General features: G+C 39.1%; 1 protein-coding gene across 1 annotated transcript in view; it reads left to right on the plus strand.

The window, feature by feature from the left end:
- The first annotated feature begins 2919 nt into the window (after positions 1-2919).
- Positions 2920-19928, plus strand: part of LOC145997236 (uncharacterized) — a 130855-nt gene continuing 113846 nt past the window's right edge. The window contains exons 1-2 of the mRNA XM_083134057.1: positions 2920-3015; positions 13961-14113. The gene's annotated coding sequence lies outside the window, so the exon portion shown is untranslated. The remainder of the gene's footprint in view (positions 3016-13960; positions 14114-19928) is intronic.

Here is a 19928-nt window from a genome sequence, read left to right on the forward strand (position 1 = left end):
TTCAATCAGAATTCACACATAATTTCCGGAATTCACGGAGAGTAGCCACCCTGATTTAATACATAAAGTGAGCTTATATATATATCAAGTTCTGTCTGTAACCTCTGCCACTTCTTGAACTTGCAATTTTACATATGCATAAATATATAAAGAAAAATTGAACTGTACTTTTATACCGGGACATGGTCTACTTTTAAAGGAAAAGCAGACTGAGTCCTCACATAACAATATTCAACGTAAAGAGGCAGAGATAATATTCAAGTTGTTGAAATATGACTGTTCTGTTTTAATCTATGATTTTGTGTTTTAAGTCCATTTATGCACAGTACGGCTAATTTGTACTTTAAACTACAGTTTAAAGTGGGATCCGAACCACTATGTGCCTCCATCAGGTATCAAACCCGGGATCCTTTGATTACAAGGCAACGTGGAGGCCCTGTTTTAATCAAGTTGAAATGTTAAATTTGTTTACAATTGTGTGGGAAATGCTATTTAATACATGTTTATTTATTTACTGAGAAAATTTTAGATACAGCATGGATAGCCATTTTACACTGAAATTGTGAACAATTTAAAGAACAAAATTAAGAATATCAGAAAAATTATTGACAAATTATCAAAAAATAAGTAACACTACTTGATTATTTACAAGCATGTCATGTGATGGAAGACTGAAAGGTATACCTAGTGTCGGTTTTTCTGTGTAAAATATATTTGTGATACGTCCTATGTGCATAACTTGATATTTCGGCAGGCTAAAAAGACTTTTCAAATCAATTCAATTCAATGTTGGAAACCATAATTATTTTTGTTTACATCTTCAAACAACTGATAACATGAAATAAATAATGTTTGTGTTTGCAAACATATTATGCTATGTCATACTTAGGACAAATAATACATATGTGTGGCCTCCCCGATGGCACGGTGGTAGCGTCGTTGCCTTGTAAGCAAGGGGTCCTATGTTTGATACCCGGTGGAGGCACAAGTGGTTTGGATCCCACTTTAAACTGTAGGTCCAGTCCCGATTAGGCTTACTGTGAATAAAGTGGACTTAAAACACCAAATCAATCAATCAATAAATACGTGTAGCAATCAAATGGTCTCAGGTAAGATTCCTGCCAGGTACAGGGCCTCCCTGATGGTGCAGTGGTAGGGTCGCCACCTAAAGGGGTCCCGATTTCGATACCCGGTGGAGGCACATAGTGGTTCGGATTCCACTTTAAACTGTTGGTCCAGTCCCGATCCGATTAGCCTTACTGTACATAAAGTGGACTTAAAACAACAATTCAATGTACTAGATACATTGGACACTAGTACTTAAAAGATCTAAAAAGGAATGGCAATTTCAGTGCCAATTAGCCTCTCTGAGAATAAAATCAACGTTTGAAAAGGACACTCGAGAGCTCTTAGGGCTGCTGCAAGTTTTTAATTAATACAAAGTAGTGAAAAAACACCAAATGGAAAGTGAAATCTTGAAAACATTTACGCTGAATTTTCGTATTTATTTATTTATTAGCGTTCAGCTCATATGTCTAAGAGGCTGATCTTTCTCATATATTACCAAGAAAAGATTTTAAATTAACTAGCATCTTTGAATTGCTCATTTTTTATTCATTTTGAATTTGTTGTTTTACATATATCACTTTCAAGGAGAAATATAAGTAGTCAGATGCATGTGTAAGATTTCTCCTACAAATGAAACATACAACTTATGAGTTATGCTCACATTTGCATTTGATAGTTTTTATCCATTGTGTACAAATTCTGAATAATTCACTAAATAAACTTCATTAAATTTTAGGAACATTTTTATACAAGGTTTCTATAAATATTTTGAAGCCGCTGATTTTTAAAAATGTACAAATAATTATGTACCATCTCACGATTTACATTGAAACTTGTAATCAGTTGATTTCATTTACAACGTAGGTGTCTTTGCATGGGAATTGTAAAATATTCAAATTTGCCAGAAGCAGGCATTATTCCAGTAATTTACCGTACTACTCATTGATAAAATATTCCAAGTATATTTTTGTTGCTTTCTCGCAGATAGAAAAATGAAACGCAAATGAAAGGACGTACAAGAATTATTTTGCTTACAAAGCTTCACTAAGTTGGAATATTTAAAGATTTATTTTACGATTTAAATGAATGGATTTTATTTTCTACTAGCTACAGTTACCTTCCGAGGAACGTACCATCAGAATAAAAATACGCATTTTCATTACATTTTTAGAAAACAGTCTACATTTTACAATTCTCATTACGCTACATTTTCAACAAATACATCGTGTGGCTGCAGAATACGTGTCTTGCTTTCAAAATACCAGCAGAAGACAAGTGTTAGGTCACTTCCGCCAAGTCGACCAATCAGAAGCTAGAATTGTTCCTCCTATGCTGAACTGAGTGGGATCCGCGAATATGCGCACAGCTGCCCCAAAAAGTTCGACAAGTCCGCAAGCGACCCTCCTGGACCTGCTTCAGCAATTAGCTCAACCGGACATCCTGACAGGGCTGATTACCCTCCTTCAAGGCCTGCAGCAGATTCGGCAAGCGCCGGACCGTTCGTCTCGACATCGGGTTATCTCCCAATTAGTCGACACTTTGGTGCCGTAAGGCTCCACGTATTGTCCTGTGACGTCCCTTATATGTCTGTTTGGGAACCTTTTGGGAACATTAGCACAGGTTACCTCTCGCGACAGTTGCAGAGGGAAAAATGAAAATTATGATTGTCACCCCCCTTATTGTTGTTAATAAAATACTAGCGTTACCTGTTAATGAGTCAAATGTACAAGATGCAGGTTATGTAAACTGCAGACTTTCTGGACCCACTTAGGGCCATAAAAAAAAAAAAAAAAAAAAAAAAAAAAAAAAAAAAAAAAAAGCTATGACAACGCTTTACGTTACGAAAGGGCCGTCGGTTTGGTATACGCACAGATTACAAAGGAGAGATAGGAAGTAAGCGGTCTTATTAATCTGTAACATGGTTTCCGATTCAATCAAGTAACAATGGTAAGTAATGTGATTTTTCAACTAGATATAGATAGACCTTTACATACACAATGTATCATTCATTTCACGGACCTAGGACGACATGTCATGTATAAAGGAGATGTGGCTATCTCACATTTTATGTATTCAGATGAATCTAAAAACCACCAAGGTGTAACGTCCGTTAAGTTAGCACCGAAGTGTAGGCTGTGCTTATATCATTCATAACCAAACAATTCTGTCTACCATCTGATACTTCTAATTTTACTACAGAAAGCTATGTAATATTTAGAGCTCTCACGTACGCTATCCATAGCAATTACACAAGTTTTTTTGGTAACCTTTTCGGTACTAGTTTACCATCCTTCGGACACATTTATTTATTATTACAGAAGAAACTACGGTAAATATGCGATATCGTCCGGACGGATTTCTTCAAATTTACTGGAGAAAGTACTTACTGAAATGAGTTTCTCTAGCATTCTAGACGTTCTTGGAGATATTTTCTTTCACGGAAAGTAAACACTTCGTTTCTGAATGCTACCGAACAAGAATTAATCACTTTTTACGTAAGAATTTGGCATTGCCTGCCACATTATGCCGTTGTGTCCATTGTGTGCGTGCAGATGGATAGAGCGTTGAAAGTCACGCGATCTCTGCAGTGTTTCCAAACGTGCCTTTTTCTTACGAGAATTATTTTTAACTATGCTTACCTAACCCAACCCAGCCTAACCTAACCCTGCCGGAAATGGTTTTTGGGGCCATCGTGAATGGTTTTTGGGGCTATCGTGAATGATTTTTGGGGCTATCCGTCAATGGTTTGTGGGGCTATCGTGAATGGTTTTCTGGGGCTATCCGTCAATGATTTGTGATGTCATAATAAACACGAAATTAGGTATTTTTCGGTGAAGAAGGTTGAAACACTGCATACCCACTCCAAATCGACAATACACAAGCAGGACGCGTGATGATCCGTGACAAGTGCACGCCATATTGTGTATTACAGAAGCGGAACAAGTAAGACAAATAATCAATCATAATATGAAAAGTTGACACTATTTTATGGAAAAAGGCATAACTTCACCTTAAAGGATGTCCCGCAAGGCAAAATAGGTAAGTACCAGTGGTAAAATTAAGGAAATAAATTAGTGAAAGGTGTCCGGGCGTTATCGCATGTTTACCGAAACTACTTACCGTAATAAGTTCCTGTAGCATTGTCGAACATCGGGAAAGTGTTTTGTGTGATGTGGGAATGTTTCGTAGCTGAAATTCATGTTGTTCGTTGAAAATTAATTCTCCGACGGAGAATAGCTAGCCCCACGAACCATTGGCACGTGGATAGGTTAGTTCTGTTAGGTTAGGAAACATAGTTAAAATTTGGTGTCGTGTTAGTATCAGGATCTAGAAATTGGAAATAATTGCGAACCATTGACGTTAGCCCCACGACACATTGGCGCTAGCCCCATGAACCATTGGCGCGTGGTTAGGTTAGTTCTGTTAGGTTAGGAAACAGTTCAAATTTCATCAAAACAACGTTGATACACCTTCAGGAATGTTCCGCGAAGCAGATACGTAAGTACGAATGTCAAAAATTGACGAAACGAAAAAATTAGAGGTGTCCGAAGGATAGTAAATTTTTACCACGTGGGCTACTGTTCATCATTTCTGATTATGAACTTGCGACAACATGACGTGCTCAATGTGAGGTTGATGGGGGTTATAACCCCTCCCCCTTTCGCCCAGTATCTCTAAGGCTATTTATGAATGGTTCGTGGGGATATTTATGAATGGTTCGTGGAGCTATCCGTGAATGGTTCGTGGGGCTATTTATGAATGGTTCGTGGGGCTATCCGTGAATGGTTCGTGGGGCTATTTATGAATGGTTCGTGGGGCTATCCGTGAATGGTTCCTGGGGCTATTTATGAATGGTTCGTGGGGCTATCCGTGAATGGTTCGTGGGGCTATTTATGAATGGTTCGTGGGGCTATCCGTGAATGGTTCGTGGGGCTATCCGTGAATGGTTCGTGCGGCTATCCGTGAATGGTTCGTGGGGCTATTTATGAATGGTTCATGGGGCTATCCGTGCATGGTTCGTGGGGCTATCCGTGCATGGTTCGTGGGGTTTTCGAACCCGAAAAAAATTTCTAATTTTGAAAAACAGATCTAACTATGTTTCCTAACCTAACAGAACCTAACCTAACCTTGCCGTGCATGGTTCGTGGGGCTATTTATGAATGGTTCGTGGGGCTATCCATGAATGGTTCATGGGGCTATTTATGAATGGTTCGTGTGGCTATCCGTGAATGGTTCGTGGGGCTATCCGTGAATGGTTTGTGGGGGCTATCCGTGAATGGTTTGTGGGGGCTATTTATGAATGGTTCGTGGGGCTATCCGTGAAAGGTTTGTGTGGCTATTTACGAATGGTTCGTGGGGTTTTCGAACCCGAAAAAAATTTCTAATTTTGAAAAACAAATTTAACTATGTTTTCTAACCTAACAGAACCTAACCTAACCTTGCCGTGCATGGTTCGTGGGGCTATTTATGAATGGTTCGTGGGTCTATCCGTGCATGGTTCGTGTAGTTTTCGAACCTGGAAGAAATACAAAATCAGTAACACGAAAGTAGGTATTTTTCTATGAAGAAGGGTGCAACACTGCATAACCACTGATCATAGACTACGCTAGTCAAGATTTCTCCACCATATCGCGTGTAACGCAAGCAAAAGCGAACAAAATAAAAATACTCGATATTTCGAAAATTGAGATTATTTTTCTGCAAAAAACGAAACGCGAAATAGAAGAATCCTTACGAATGCAGAACATGTAAGTATCAATGTGAAAAATACGAAAATAAGGGAATTAGAGACGTTTGGTGGTTACCGAAATGTTAATGTTGGTACCAGTTAGATAAGCCCGAGACACATTTAACTCGTTTATTTTCAAATAAAATTCATTTCTACTTACCTCATATGCATAGCGGAACATTTTTCAACTTTGGATAACTTTTTTTTTCCATGAAAAAAGCGTTATTTTTAATATTATAATTATTTATTGCTCGTTGCTAATTCGGCAGGCAAATCTTGACTCACGTTGTCTATCGTCAGCTAATATGCAGTATCGTCAGCTGATGTGAAGTGTTTCCAAACTTATGAACCGATAAATGCCACACAAACTATTCACAAAAGGTTTTTAATCGAAAATTGATCCACAAACCATTCATGGAAGGTTAGGTTAGGCAAACAGAAAATTGAATTGGAAAAAAAACGAACGCTCACACGTCATCTTGTAAAACTACCGCGTGGTTGTTACACTAACAGTTGTTAACCGAAAAATGATTGTTATTAATCCACAAACCATTCACGGAAGGTTAGGTTAGGCAAACATAGAAAATTAAATTGAAATAAAAAATCCCGCTCACACGTCATCTTGTAAAACTACCACGTGCTGGTTGCTGCACTGACAGGAGGTACGTAATCTAACGCACGGAACATTTGATTCACGTAGTCGACGGTAATGGTGGCACGAGCTATCGTGCAACAGAGATGAATGAATGACGAAAAATACCTTACTTACAGGCCAAATAAGTTGCACGATTCGAAAAAAGAATTTCAGCAGCTTCTGAAAGTCCACAAGAACTCAATTGCATAAGTACTTTCTCGTCTTTTCTCCTGTAAATTTCAAGAAATGTGTCTCCGTCTATCTAATCGTTACCATGGTTTCTCCTATCACAAAGACTAATTATCGTAGAATTTTGGAAATCATTGTCCTAATTTACTATAGTTCAGACAGAAATTATAGTTGTCCGAACTATAGTAAATTTTTACCTCGATTTGGAGTGTGCATGCAGTGTTGCAAGCTTGTTCAATTTAAAAAAAACAACATTAAAAACACTTCACAAACTTTTTTCACCAAAAAAAGTTCAATTTTTGACATAAAGAGTAAATATTAAACCATTGACGTTAGCCCCCAAAACCATCCACGGATAGCCAAAAAAAAACCATTGACGTTAGCCCAAAAATTCATGATATCCCCACGAACCATTACGGGGACAAGGTATGCCTACTAGGTTAGGTTAGGCCTGTTAGGTGGTTCCATTAGCACTTCTTTCGTTCAATTTAGCACATACGGACAACATCGGTTTTTCTCGATTAAAGAAAATACACGGAATTGTTTTAATTTTATCTTTCCATGTCCTGCATTCCACTTCTTTTTTCAAGATTCCGTGTTGAATTACAAATTCCATGGCATCTTCCATACCTGGCAACAACTTCACGACACATCATCTTATAGCGAAAACACGGCGTGGGTTGAAACACTGACTACAGTGTTTACGTATCTAACGCACGGAACATTGTACTCTCGTGCAGAAAGCAAATGGCGGCAGCAGCAATAGCACACCAGAAAGAGATTTTCGTAGAAAACCACATGCATTCACATTAAAGTGGTTCAAAACTACATTCCCAAACATCAACAACGCTACAGAAAATGATTCGCTTAAGTACTTTCTCCTCTAAATTTGAAGAAATCTGTCTCACATATAGTAAAGTGTTACCAAAAAGCGAAAAGAAAGAAGTACTCGTAATGTGAATAATTGAAATTACTTTCATGAAAAAAGTGTGAATACACCTTAAAGAATGTTCCGCGAAGCAGATAGGCAAGTACGAATGTTAAAAATGAACAAAGAAGTTACATGTGTTTGAGGAATAGTAAATTTTTACCCTTTCGGTATGCAGTGTTTCCAACCTTCTTAACCCAAAAAATACAAACATAGTTAAAATCTGTTGAACCATTGACAATAGCCCCAAGAAACATTATGTAAGGTTAGGTTAGGCAAACATAGTTAAAATTCGTGTAACTACGTAATGTTTCTTGGGGCTATCGTGAATGGTTCAATGGATTTTAACTATGTTTGTATTTTTGGTTGGAAACACTGCATACCCAATGAACATCGACAAAACACAAGCACGACACGCGATGATCTACGTAGGTGTACGTGCCAAAGGCTATTGTGCATTGGAGCATAAATTTTTAACAAAAACATGAATTTCCGCTATGATACATTCCCACGTGACAGAAAACACGTTCCAGATGTTTTACAATGCTAAAGGAACTTATTACCGTAAGTAGTTTCTTCTTTAAAAATGAAGAAATCTGTTTGTGTGATAGTAAATAGTATATTTAAATATTTACCGATAAATACATTAAGAGCAGACAGATTGAGCATCTATGCAAATTAACTTAGTACTGGTGATGCTTTATGACAATTCTCTTAACTGGGGGAAATCATAACTCTATGCTTCAACTTTCTGCCCTACGCCTGGGGGTTATATTTCCTCTACTTTAAACAATTCCCTCACCACACACACAAATCCTACGGGCAGCATTGAAAGAAAGGGTTACTGAATCCTCGACAAGAATGTTTTTCTGTTGTATAGGATCAAGTACCCTTTCTTTACTGAAATAAATCCCTTGAACAGTAAGAACCACTAACAGCAAAGCACTAAGAAAAAAAAGCAATTAAGTAATACTATGAATTCCCAATCAGTCTTCTGGTATGACGTTAGAAGATTCTCCACAAGTTGTTCAAAGTTCATTGCTCTCCTGTTCCCCAGAAAACTATGACACACTTGTCGAAATGTATTCCATGCAGTTCTCTCACCATCACCGAAAAATATCTTGCATTTTTTCTCAGGTTTTCTTAACGTCAACTACATGGAAAACTGAAATTGAAGTTAGAACATTACCATTATGCAGCAAAACTGCTTTAACCCTTTCAATTTTTTTTTTCTTTCAAAATTTGCCTAGCTCCCATCCGCTAGCGTCCATCGATCTGGGCAAACTGCCACTAGTCGCTGATTGCCCAATTAATATAAAGGCGAATACAATAGTACAAATAGTAAATTTTATAAAATAAAATAAATGGAAGAACTCAAAATGAATCCCATCTGCTAGCGCTTATCATTCTGGGCAAACCGTCGCTGATTGCCCCAAGTTATATAAAGGCAAATAAACAATAATACAAATAGTAAATTTTAAATAAAGGAAAAACTCATAATCAAGGAAAATTTTCATCACAACTGGCCGCAGAGACATCATCAGAAAGGTGCCCATTGATCAGGGGAACCCGCCAGTGGTCGCTGATTGTCCAAATTATATAAAGGCGAATACGACAGTACAACAATCAGCCTGGCGACATGACAATGACGTCAGAGTCTACCTGGCGATGAGGGGAGATGTGAGGTGGATGCTTGGAGGTTAAAGACAAAAGATTCAGTGTTTTTTTTTGTTTTTTTTTTTTACTCGGTTTCCTGTTTATTGAACATTTATTCCGAAGATATGTATTTGCCGAAATATTCATCATCCTTCCTTCGGCCACTTTTGTCATGTGGAGGCTCCGCCTCGAAAGGGTTAAGAAAGAACTTGGAGGAATCAATAAAAAGTCTCCAGTCCTCGGTGTTATGTGATATATTCATGGATGCAAAGAAGCCTTTGTCATGGCACACAGTCAGATCCCATGTTGTTTAAAAAATGGAAGGAATTCTTTCCCTGTAGGGGGTAGTACCTTCACATCATATCCTTTATTAAGTCATTTAATTTGGCCAGTGGATGGTAAGAGACCTGTAGGAAGGGCAAGAGAAAGATTCTGGCGGAGGGGGGGGGGGGGAGATGGACCTAACAGAAATTGGTAAGGATGGAAAACATTGGATTGATGTTGCCCAGGATAGGGACAGATGCAAGATTTGGCCCAAGTTCCTTTTGTTTTATTGCAATTTGTGGTGTTTGCTTATAGCGATTATCATTTTAAAAGCTCCACCACATTCTCCTTGTTGAATTCACGAGGAGTTTTGCATCAGAGTGTACCAGACGCTCGGGTCTCGTCATCGGTCAGGTAAAACTGGCAACGCTGCTTCCCCTAGCGGGAGATCATTGTAACTCAACGAGAAAGCCACGGCTGCGGGCGAGGTTTTCTTCCAAGAGAAAAAGCAGTGGCAGTTGTGGCATACATACGAAAGGAGCTCTCTTCTCCTTGTTTCGCACACTGGCGAAGGTGATCGGACGCGGGTCTACATGTGGATTTGACCGTGCCTTTTGACTGCTGGTTTCGACATGGAATATTAAGTATACTTATATAATTCATTTTGGTTTGAGTTAATGGCTGGTCTGTTTTAGTTTATTATGATTTTATGTAATAGTTTAAATAATTCATTTTCGTGCTTCGAGACTTAATTCCTATATTCCATGCAACCACAGTACAGTCTAAATTCAATAGCTTGATTTCTAGAATATCTCGGACAAAAGGATATAGGGTTTTTCGATCACCTAAACCAGTGCAAAATGCCAGAAATTTAGTTAAATATGTGCTTATCTTTGTACTGTTTTAAGGTTATGTATGGTAAATGAATTATTTATTATGCATGTGTGTTTTACTATTTTCTACGTACAGTTATATTTGTGAAGACGTATTCGTCAGTTGTTTGGGGACAGTTACGAATTGTACGGGGATTAGATTGTTATAATAAATTTGCCACAAAATTGAAGTTCTGACATTTTCTAAATGTTCTTATTTGTTGACCAATCATTCCATCTATCTGTTGTTTTGGGGGACATACGTAACTGAAGCAATAAAGAGGGAAAGGAGCTATGTTACGTACTTGATTAAGATAAAATTGTAATTATAAAGCTTCTTGTTTCTGCACATCAGCCAATGCTGATGTGAGGTGGTTGTGAGCTTAGTGGTTTAACAAAACATATTTTGTAATTTTTTTTTTTTGGCTTCCAAAATTTTACCACCTTGTTTGAAAGCCACGACCACGTCCCAGATTTCATCATGCCTGATTGCAGCGTTTTCTCAGGGTTCTATAATTTTCCAAGCTGGGTGTGCTAGGTCACCGTTCCTCACGTCATTTCTGTATTTGGTGCAAGCTCTGTTCTGCATGACCATAAGCCAACGTATGTCGTCAGTCAGGCAAGGGGGGTGGGGAGCGTGAGACTCATATCTTTATCGAATATGGTACATGAATTACATCGTTATGGGAAATCCCAGGTAGTGGAATTTGGCTGTGGCTCGTTACATGATTTTCGTTGGAGACCAGGATGATGTCAAGCCAGGAGTCTGAAGTGGCCATGTGGTGGGTTCGATTTAGGTGACAGATTGTGAGATTTAAGGCTGAGAACGTATCGCGAATTGTATAGCCTCCTCTCTGTTGGTACAAAGTTGACATTCATGTCTCTCAAAACAATTGCATGCAAATATTACGGTAGAAAAGTTGTGGTATAATTTTTGAAGTTTTCAAGGTGAGTGCTAGGTGGTCGATAGACTACGGCAAGGAGGAGTTTCTGTTGACAGACGGTGGTTTCCATAATTATATATTCGAATGATCGCTCATAGTCGCCAGGCAATTATGAAAGGATTTTCACAGGAATGTCCTCGCGTAGATAAATTGCCACTCCCCGCCCCTCTTCCTGATTCTATCTCTACTGAATAGACGTAAACCTGGAAGGTGCACCAGCTCACTCAAAATGCTCTCCTTCAGCCACGTTTCTGACACAAGCAGAGCATGCACGTGTTCGTTTATTTGACCAATGTTTTGGACATCTAGGAGATGGGCGAGAATGCTTTGTGCATTGATGTGGATGACATTCAGGCTGCCCCAGAGGAGGTCCAGCTGTGGCCCAGTAGGTGGGTCACCCGTTTGCAACACTAGGGTTGTCGTGTTTTTTATGAATTTTCAAATATATATACTAAATCAAGCCTTAACTTTGGAGATGAATATATTTCTGAAACCTCTTGTATGCAAGTATACACAATTTATAATTGGTTATTTTGCATCTGTTTTCTGCCATTCTAAGTTAAGGATATATGAGGAATCGGCAAAATACAAGAAGCAACAAGCCTTGAACTACAATCAGCATTCTAACCTAGAACGCCTGGCTTCAATGCTGCGAAGGAAGCTGCAAGAAAAACATGTTCACTCTTTCTCCACATGAGCTGATACCTTTAGATGGTCATAGTAGTCAGGATTCCTGTTTGGGACTATGTTATAATCATAGCACAAGGACAACAGGTTATAATGCATTCATAAATATAGTCCCTTCAGAGAAACATTGGTCATATTTCAGGTGGGATAAAACTGGCATGTTCCAGCAAACCTGAACAGTAACAGGGGCCCCTAAACAAGCATAATACCAGCCTTCTTAGCTCCAAACCCTTCCCTCTCTCTTGGCTTGGATTATTCTGCTTTACACCATCTCCTCTTGTTACGTCTTTAGGGTAGCTTAAACAGCCTCCTGCTTAGCTTCGCAGAAGAAATGTAAGTCTGCAATATCTACTCTATGACAACATTGTTAGTTAAAGTATTTAATAAAGTTATTTTGTTATTTTATTTGAACAACTTCTGAAATTCTTCATATTTTGCTGTTACCTGAGGTAACATCAGTTACATGTACTCTGCCTTGAAACTAAGAGATATTGATTTGTCATTTTATAATATATTTGCAAATTTAAAAGAAAAGAAAAAAATGTTAGTGCCATGCATAGTGCCAATGAGTCAGAGTGTCCACTCTATTTATTTATACATAATACATGGTGCAATGCCCATGAGGGCCAGGTCTTACCTACAAACTGTCAGCCTGACTCCAACCTATTAAGGTGCAAGATGGTCCAACCAGTTGCAGAGTGATATGTGGTGAACATGACAAATCCAGTTGTTGTTGTAGGTTTCCATGACCGAGTTATGCTACTCATTCGTAGCTCCCCAATTTCCTCATCATGGTGGGTGGCCACTGGTCCAATGCACTGGCCGAAATCTCAGGAGAGAAGTTGATATACTTCTCCCAGGAGACTTGAACCTGCGAGCGCCCCTTGACCAAAGCCCAAAACCTGATATGGCCACCGTTTGGGGCAGGCTATTAATTTAGTCCAGATTATTAAAATCCAGTCTGTTTAACTCTGAACTCCTGATTGAGATATACTTCCAGAATTTAATACCATGCTGTTGTTCCATCTTCCTTGAACCAGACTTGACTGGGCAGTCCTCCTGTTGAGGAAAAAACTAGTCACGTAATATGATTCACTGTATCTACAATTAAATATAGACTCATATTATCACATGTGGGTTATTTTTCCAGTTGTTCAAAGAAATGGTTGTTTCTCCAGAAATAAAAGTTTCTTTTCTTTACAATATGGTAAAGTGTTCATTCATCTGAAAAGAAAAAAGAAATCCATTGTTATGTGTAGGAATTGTTTAAAATAAAATTTTTGTATAATTTCTCCGTGCCATTATGACTCAAGTCATTGGTAACCGAATGTCTAAGTGGTAAAGAAGTACAGTGCTCCCCTGTGCTTTATACCGTGCCATGAAGGCATGTAGGGGATCATGGCTGAAGGTAGGGGTGATGTGATCAGCAGCATGCCCCTGGCCACCTTCACTCACCAGAGTTTTCTCCAGGTACCCACTTTTATATGATGCTTTGTGGGCACCGGAGCCGCTTGAACAGGTGGAAAATATCCTGGTTCTCCTCTGCTGAGGATCGAACCCGGGTTTCTCGTATCGTAGTCAGAAAAGTGAAAATTAAAATGTGTTATTTGAAATTCTGTGTTTCAATTAAAAAAACAAAATATGTATGTCTTTGTGTAAAACAATGGGTAGTTTTTTTATTACAGTTAAGATACCAATGTACTGCCAACTTTCAAATGCCACAATGCATGTATCCTTCTCGTCAGTTAAGAAATGTGATTTTTATGTTCACAAGCGATACGTAATGACTGGGCCTGCCTGAAGAGGTATGCTGTACCATAAAGCACAATAACAATAAATCATGTCAACATAGAAATAGTATCATGAGGTTCAGTCCTCAGAATAAAATTAGACTTAATTGGTTGTAAATGTTAATCTTGAGCGATGTCTTTTTAATCTTGGGAGTGTAAATCAAAATTTGTATGTTTTGATAATGAAGGTATTTTGCAGGTGAATGTTTAACAAATGCAGAAGTTTCAGCATAAGTTGCCTGTCCTAGTGATGGTCTTCCTGAGTGGTGCCTGTTCCTCATGTTTCAACATGACTGGGAGATGTTGCGTCAGCTCTATGGATGCGAGAGGTCGCAGACCATTTTAATATTTAGTAAGTACTTCTGTCATATATTAATTGTTTTATTTTTGAGAGCTATTTTGTGGGTTTATGTTAGTTCTTTTACTTATTTTTATGTTTTTGAATCCATCGTTTTTAAGCCTGCCCCCTTGGTGGAGTGGTTAGCTACGATGCCAGGGGTTCCAGGTTTAGAATCGCAGCCTGGGCATGGGTGTTTGTCAGTGTCCATTCATCATGTCATCACTCATCACCATCTTCACAATTAGCCAAAAGTAACAGAAAAGTGAAGTAAAATAAGCTAAATCAATCGAACATTGTTTTTAACTTCATTTTCTATATTTTATAGGCTATAGATGAAAGTCGTGCAGTACCAGACACCTTAAGTTCATTGACAATAATTAGAAAATGAGTAGGCGGAATATAAGTTGAAAATAAGAGTTTTGTACTTCAAGATCCTTTATTAAGAACAGGGAATGATTGTGTAAAAATGGAAACGAAAGTACAAATAAGATTGGAAAAAAAAGAAAGGAAAAAAGAGTAATATTTCAAGAAGAACAAAAATTGTCATCCAGTACTAGACAGGCTATGTGTTAGCATATAAATGAGTCGTAAACATAAAGTAATTATACCGAGAACCTAAAATGCAGTAGCAAGGCACTTACATACAGTTTAGCATGTTCTTGCAATGTTCACAAATAAAGTACAAAATGTTTTCCTCATGTGCACATCGGACGTACGCCCAACCATTGCTAGAGAAACATTGCACCCCATTCTTCATTGAATGCATTGCTACAAGTTATGAATTCTGTTGTTTTTTTCTGATCAAAAATGAAGTGCAGCTGTTTTGTGTTCTTCATAGGTGGTATGCAATCTTCATCCTCCTTTTCTGCCATTGTAGAAGTGCCTGATGTGTTTCCTTGTTTCGTCATTCCAACATCCTGCATGTCTTGTTCATTTCGTCTCTTCTGTGTTTTCATTTTCTTCTCTACACCCAGTTTCTATTTTGCCGCTAGTTCTTGCTTGTAAGGATTGCATGTCAAGACTTCACTTCGCTGTTTTCGTCGTCTTCTCCTTAAAACTCTCTTCTGTTGTAGGTTGGGAATGGTGTTACTGAAGTGATCATATGTGCAATCTGACTGTTCAGATGAAAGAGCTGGAGATGGAAAAGGAACAATTATGTTTTGGGGTCTTCAATCTACAAGGCACATTTCAAAAGATATGGCTGATTGATTATGTGAAACGAGAAAAGAAGTGTAGTAACACTGCTTTAGTGGTTACAAACACGTACATATCTACTTCATTTCTCAACATATTCACTATCATTTGCCGAGCACTTTTGTTACCGCAGAACAAACTTTTTACACCCTCTGTATAGAAGTTCACTACCTGGGAATTCAGCCAATCTAACATTGCCATTTTCAACACTTGAGTTTCTTCAAATCGTTGAGGTGCTGAAAGAAACGATAGTCACTAGGTACAAGGTCCTGATTATACGAGGAGTGATCAAAAAGTTCCCATTCGAATATCTCAATCGTCTGGATAGTGAGTGCAACGGTGTATGATCTAGGGTTGTCATGGATAAGAAGAGCTCCTGAGTGCAAAATTCCATGTCATTGGTTTTGTTTTGCACATCTTAGTTTTGCTTGAACTTTTTCTCATTTGCCATACTTTTCCTTCACTCATTACAACTCGGACTCTACACTTCAGACAGTTCTCGGTGAATTTCAGCAGCATTATGACCTTTTACGTTAAGAAATCGAATCACAGATGTACGTCTCAACTGGTGGAATTGTGTAATCACGCAGCAATTTTAACACTCTCTAACTCACAAGATAATCAACAATTGACAGCAAAAATATGATTGTTGGGTCACCAATGGACTAATTGATGTTACTTGGCAGGTGCGATGTAATCACTGTTGCCAGTCACTTTTTATAAATAATACCAATGTGCTTGCCTAAATCCTCCTGTATAATTGAAGGTGCTAGTTGAAAGAACACTAGCGGTAACCAATAATGTTCTCCAAGATGGTTGAATGTCCTCCTCCGTAGCCGAGCGGGTTAAGGCGTTCACTCGTCTTGAGATCGTTCGCTGCGGGACGGCGTAGGTTCGAATCCGGCTCTGGTCGGAATTTATTCGGCCTACGTATAGGACCGGTGGCAACCCACCATCGTGAGGAAATTGGGGAGCTCCGAGTGAGTGAGCGGTAATCCGGTCGAGAAGACCTACAACGGCCGGGGATACGTCGGGCTGACCCCCCGACTATTCCAATACTGGTCTAAGATCTCCACGCTACAACAGGTGATGGAGGAACAGTGTGGGAGGGAGACCGCCAGTCGGTAGGTAAGCCAAGGCCCTCACGGGCTGTAGCGCTGCGGGTTATTAAGATGGTTGAATAATGTCCAACCATGTACAATCGATCAATGGATATAAAAGTTTCTCCTGACAGAGAAAAACAGGTAAAGTATAATCCCTATTCTCTAAGTGTAGTTTGACAGATGCTTGTGCTGTAACACGTACGTATCCTTTGTTTACACCTCATAATCATAGGCTGGAATTTAGAAGCAGTATCTACTTCACATTTAACAGTACATTTATTGATTTGGAGAATTATACTGAATTGCTGCTCCAAAACATGTTGAGTAGAAGTAACCAGTGTGGAATGATGACTGAGAGTATCAGTGTTGAAATGGTTGAAGCTGAGCATAGGCAAGTCATGATCTAAACCATTATTGCAATTTGTGTTGTGTGAAGTTGAATTGGACGTTCTATTAACAGCTCTACCTTTCTGCTTCTTTCTACATCATATATTCCAATGGCCTTGTCGTTTGCAGTAGCTGCAAGTTGCGTTTCTTGCAGGACAAAGATCTTGTAGGTGATTCTTGGTGCAGTTGTTCCACTGGAAGTGAGAATTTTGCCTGGTATCTTTTGATTTCTTAGTTTCAGAGTTACTGTTCTGTCTGATTTTGCCAAAGCGTGAACTCGTCAAAGGGCCTGTGTGACGATCTGGATTGATCCGTGTCAAATTTCTTGAGTTGGTGGCAAAAGTCACAGAATCTGCATTGTACTTATTCGAGAATAATTTAGGGGTCCCGGGTTCGAATCCCAGCATGGGCATGGATGTTTGTGAGTGTGTATTCATCAATTTCATCATGTCATCACTCATCCCCATGTTCGCAAATTAGCCAAAAGTTGCACAGAAAGCGAAGTAAAACAAAGCAAATCAATCAATCAATCAAGAACAATTTAACTTCTCATTCTAATAACTCACAATGCAAAGCAATCTCTTGACATTTAGTAAACGAAAGATCACTTTCAGATAATAATCTTTTTCAAGTACTGCCTGAATGTACACCATCGAGGATTTGTTCAACAAGTGCCTCAACTAAATACTGCTTTTACACACATTTGGTTGCTTGTTGTTTGATTCTCACTGCGAATTGAGTAACTGATTCTCCTTGAGATTGAATGCATTTTTTGAAACTTGAACCTCTCTGTAAACTTGTTGGTTTTGGGCTTGAAGTGCTGAAGCATTTTGTTGAGAATGACAGCATATGATAGATTATGTGGCATTTCAGGAGCTGTAATATTGCGAAGTACTTGGAAATACTTAGGACCAATAACTGCTAATAGAATTGCAGCTTTTCTTTCATTTGCCACATTCTGGGTGAGGCAGAGTTGATCCAAATACATGAAATAATTCTCTATATCTTCATTTTCTTCAACAAATTCCCCGAATGTAATGTTGAGAGCCATGCTGTTGAAGCTTCAAATTACAGTAACTGATAGAAATTACTCAAATGTATGAAATTTACGATGTGTAACTGAAACTTGCTTTTGCTTAAGGATGAATAAAATTAGCAAACTTAAATGTTACCTGTCAGACACCATCTTGTTGATTTGCCACTTGCAATCTTACTTGTCACTATCACATGCGGATAAAGTCATAAAATCATCCTGACGATATGTTTAGAATCCTTCAAATCCTGTCCAAATTGATAGATTCGAGTGAAGGATATGGTAATGCAGGTTAGTGTAAGTTGCACAAGATAAAAACCAGACGGTGAACAAACAACATATTTAATTGAAACTGGACTTATGTCTGGAATATTCATGTACAATGAATCCTGATACAGAAAGATTATACGCAGTATGTATCTGTGTATGGTCATCGAGACGTGAAGACCAAACCTTGTAGTCATATGCTTAATACTTGGACCATATCACTGTTCTTTTGAAAAATGCTGGAAAAGTACCATATTCCATAAGCAAGGATAAAGTACATGATGACTTAACAAATCCAAGTAGCCTTCACCATTTAAGGATCCCTCGTTGAAAATGAACCAATCAATCCCATTCTACATGGACCATACCATACCATTACCAGCACCAGGAATTCGGCTGGGATCTGTATAATGTAGAATATTATAAATACGGAGAAACTAGTACTCACTTTTATCCGCGAAGCTGTTTTTCCTTCTTTTTCGATTAATTTTAGTGGCCACTGCCACCATCCTCGTTGGAACTTGCTGCGCTGTTGCTTGGTGTGCGTCTTTTGTTCGTACTTCTCTGGCTGCCGTCAGGTGCGCTGTTAGGTGCGCTGTCCGTCTTGGTGCGTCGTCTGCTATTTCCGGGCGATAACTGCTGCAGTAGTGGAATCCAAGTGTGGTGCGCTTGCCCGCTATCGATGTTTAGTTCGTGCGGGAAGTGCATTATGGCGTGCGTTTCCTTGATTTTGGTGTCTATGAGCGTGTGGACAGTGTGTTTGACTCGAACCTTTTGAATTTTATGGCTATTGTATTTGATATGTCTAGCAAGACCAGTAGTGGGTTGGGCTTTTTTCGCATCTGCTAGGTGCTGTTGGATTCTTTCATTGACAGATCTGATGGACCTGCCGATGTAATGAGCCTTGCATTCACACTCTGCATCATATACACCTGGGTTGTCAAGGGGGGAGAGGAAGTACCGTTTGTGCTTGTTCAGTTTATCAGTTAGTTTGGAGTTGGGTTTGTGCGCTACTTTGATGCCAAATGGGAGAAGGGCTTTGGCTATGCGGTTGGAAGTGGTGGGATGGTAGGGGAAGGCAAACCATTTATATTGGTTGCTGGGGGTTGGTTGTGGCTGGGCTGCTGGTGGATGGGTTGATTGTGGTAGGTTAGGGTGTCTGACCTGTATTTCCGCCTTACTGCACCAAGTGGAGAGTTGTGATTCAGTGTAGCCATGTTTCAGGGCTATTTCTGTGATGGTGGCTATCTCCTCTCGTAGATCCTCTTCTTTGCCACAGTAGGAGAAAGCTCTTCGATAAAAGTTTAGCCACACATTGGCTTTTTGCTTAGGGGGATGGCTAGAGAGAGCATGTATGTACTGGTTGCCTGCATCCGGTTTTCTGTACACAGTGGTTGTGAATTTGTTAAGTGCACGGCTGATGGTGATGTCCAGGAAGTTGATTTTACCAAGTTTTTCATGCTCTACGGTGAAGTTGAGCCTGGGGTGGATGCTATTTAGCTTGTTCACTAGGAGGTTGAGTTCTTCTGCCTTTTTGTATACAACTATTGTGTCGTCTGCATACCTTCCATATCGGATGTGTTGTAGTTCTGGAGTGTGAAGTATCTCTTTTTCAGCCAGGTGCATGACGATGTTGGCTAAAGGAGCTGATAGTGGGTTGCCCATCGCAAGGCCCTCGGATTGGTTGTAGAATTTATCTTCGAACTGAAAGTAATTGTGTTTTAGACAAACTTCCAATAGCCTGGTTATCTCTTGTACCTCTAGGGCCGGGATTCTGTTAGTTGTCAGCCATCTTTCAACTGAACGCACTGCTAGGTCTATGGGGATTGAACTGTACATATCT

Source organism: Lepisma saccharinum, chromosome 13, assembly GCF_977018435.1.
Source record: "Lepisma saccharinum chromosome 13, izLepSacc3.1, whole genome shotgun sequence".
Taxonomy (NCBI): Eukaryota; Metazoa; Arthropoda; class Insecta; order Zygentoma; family Lepismatidae; genus Lepisma; species Lepisma saccharinum.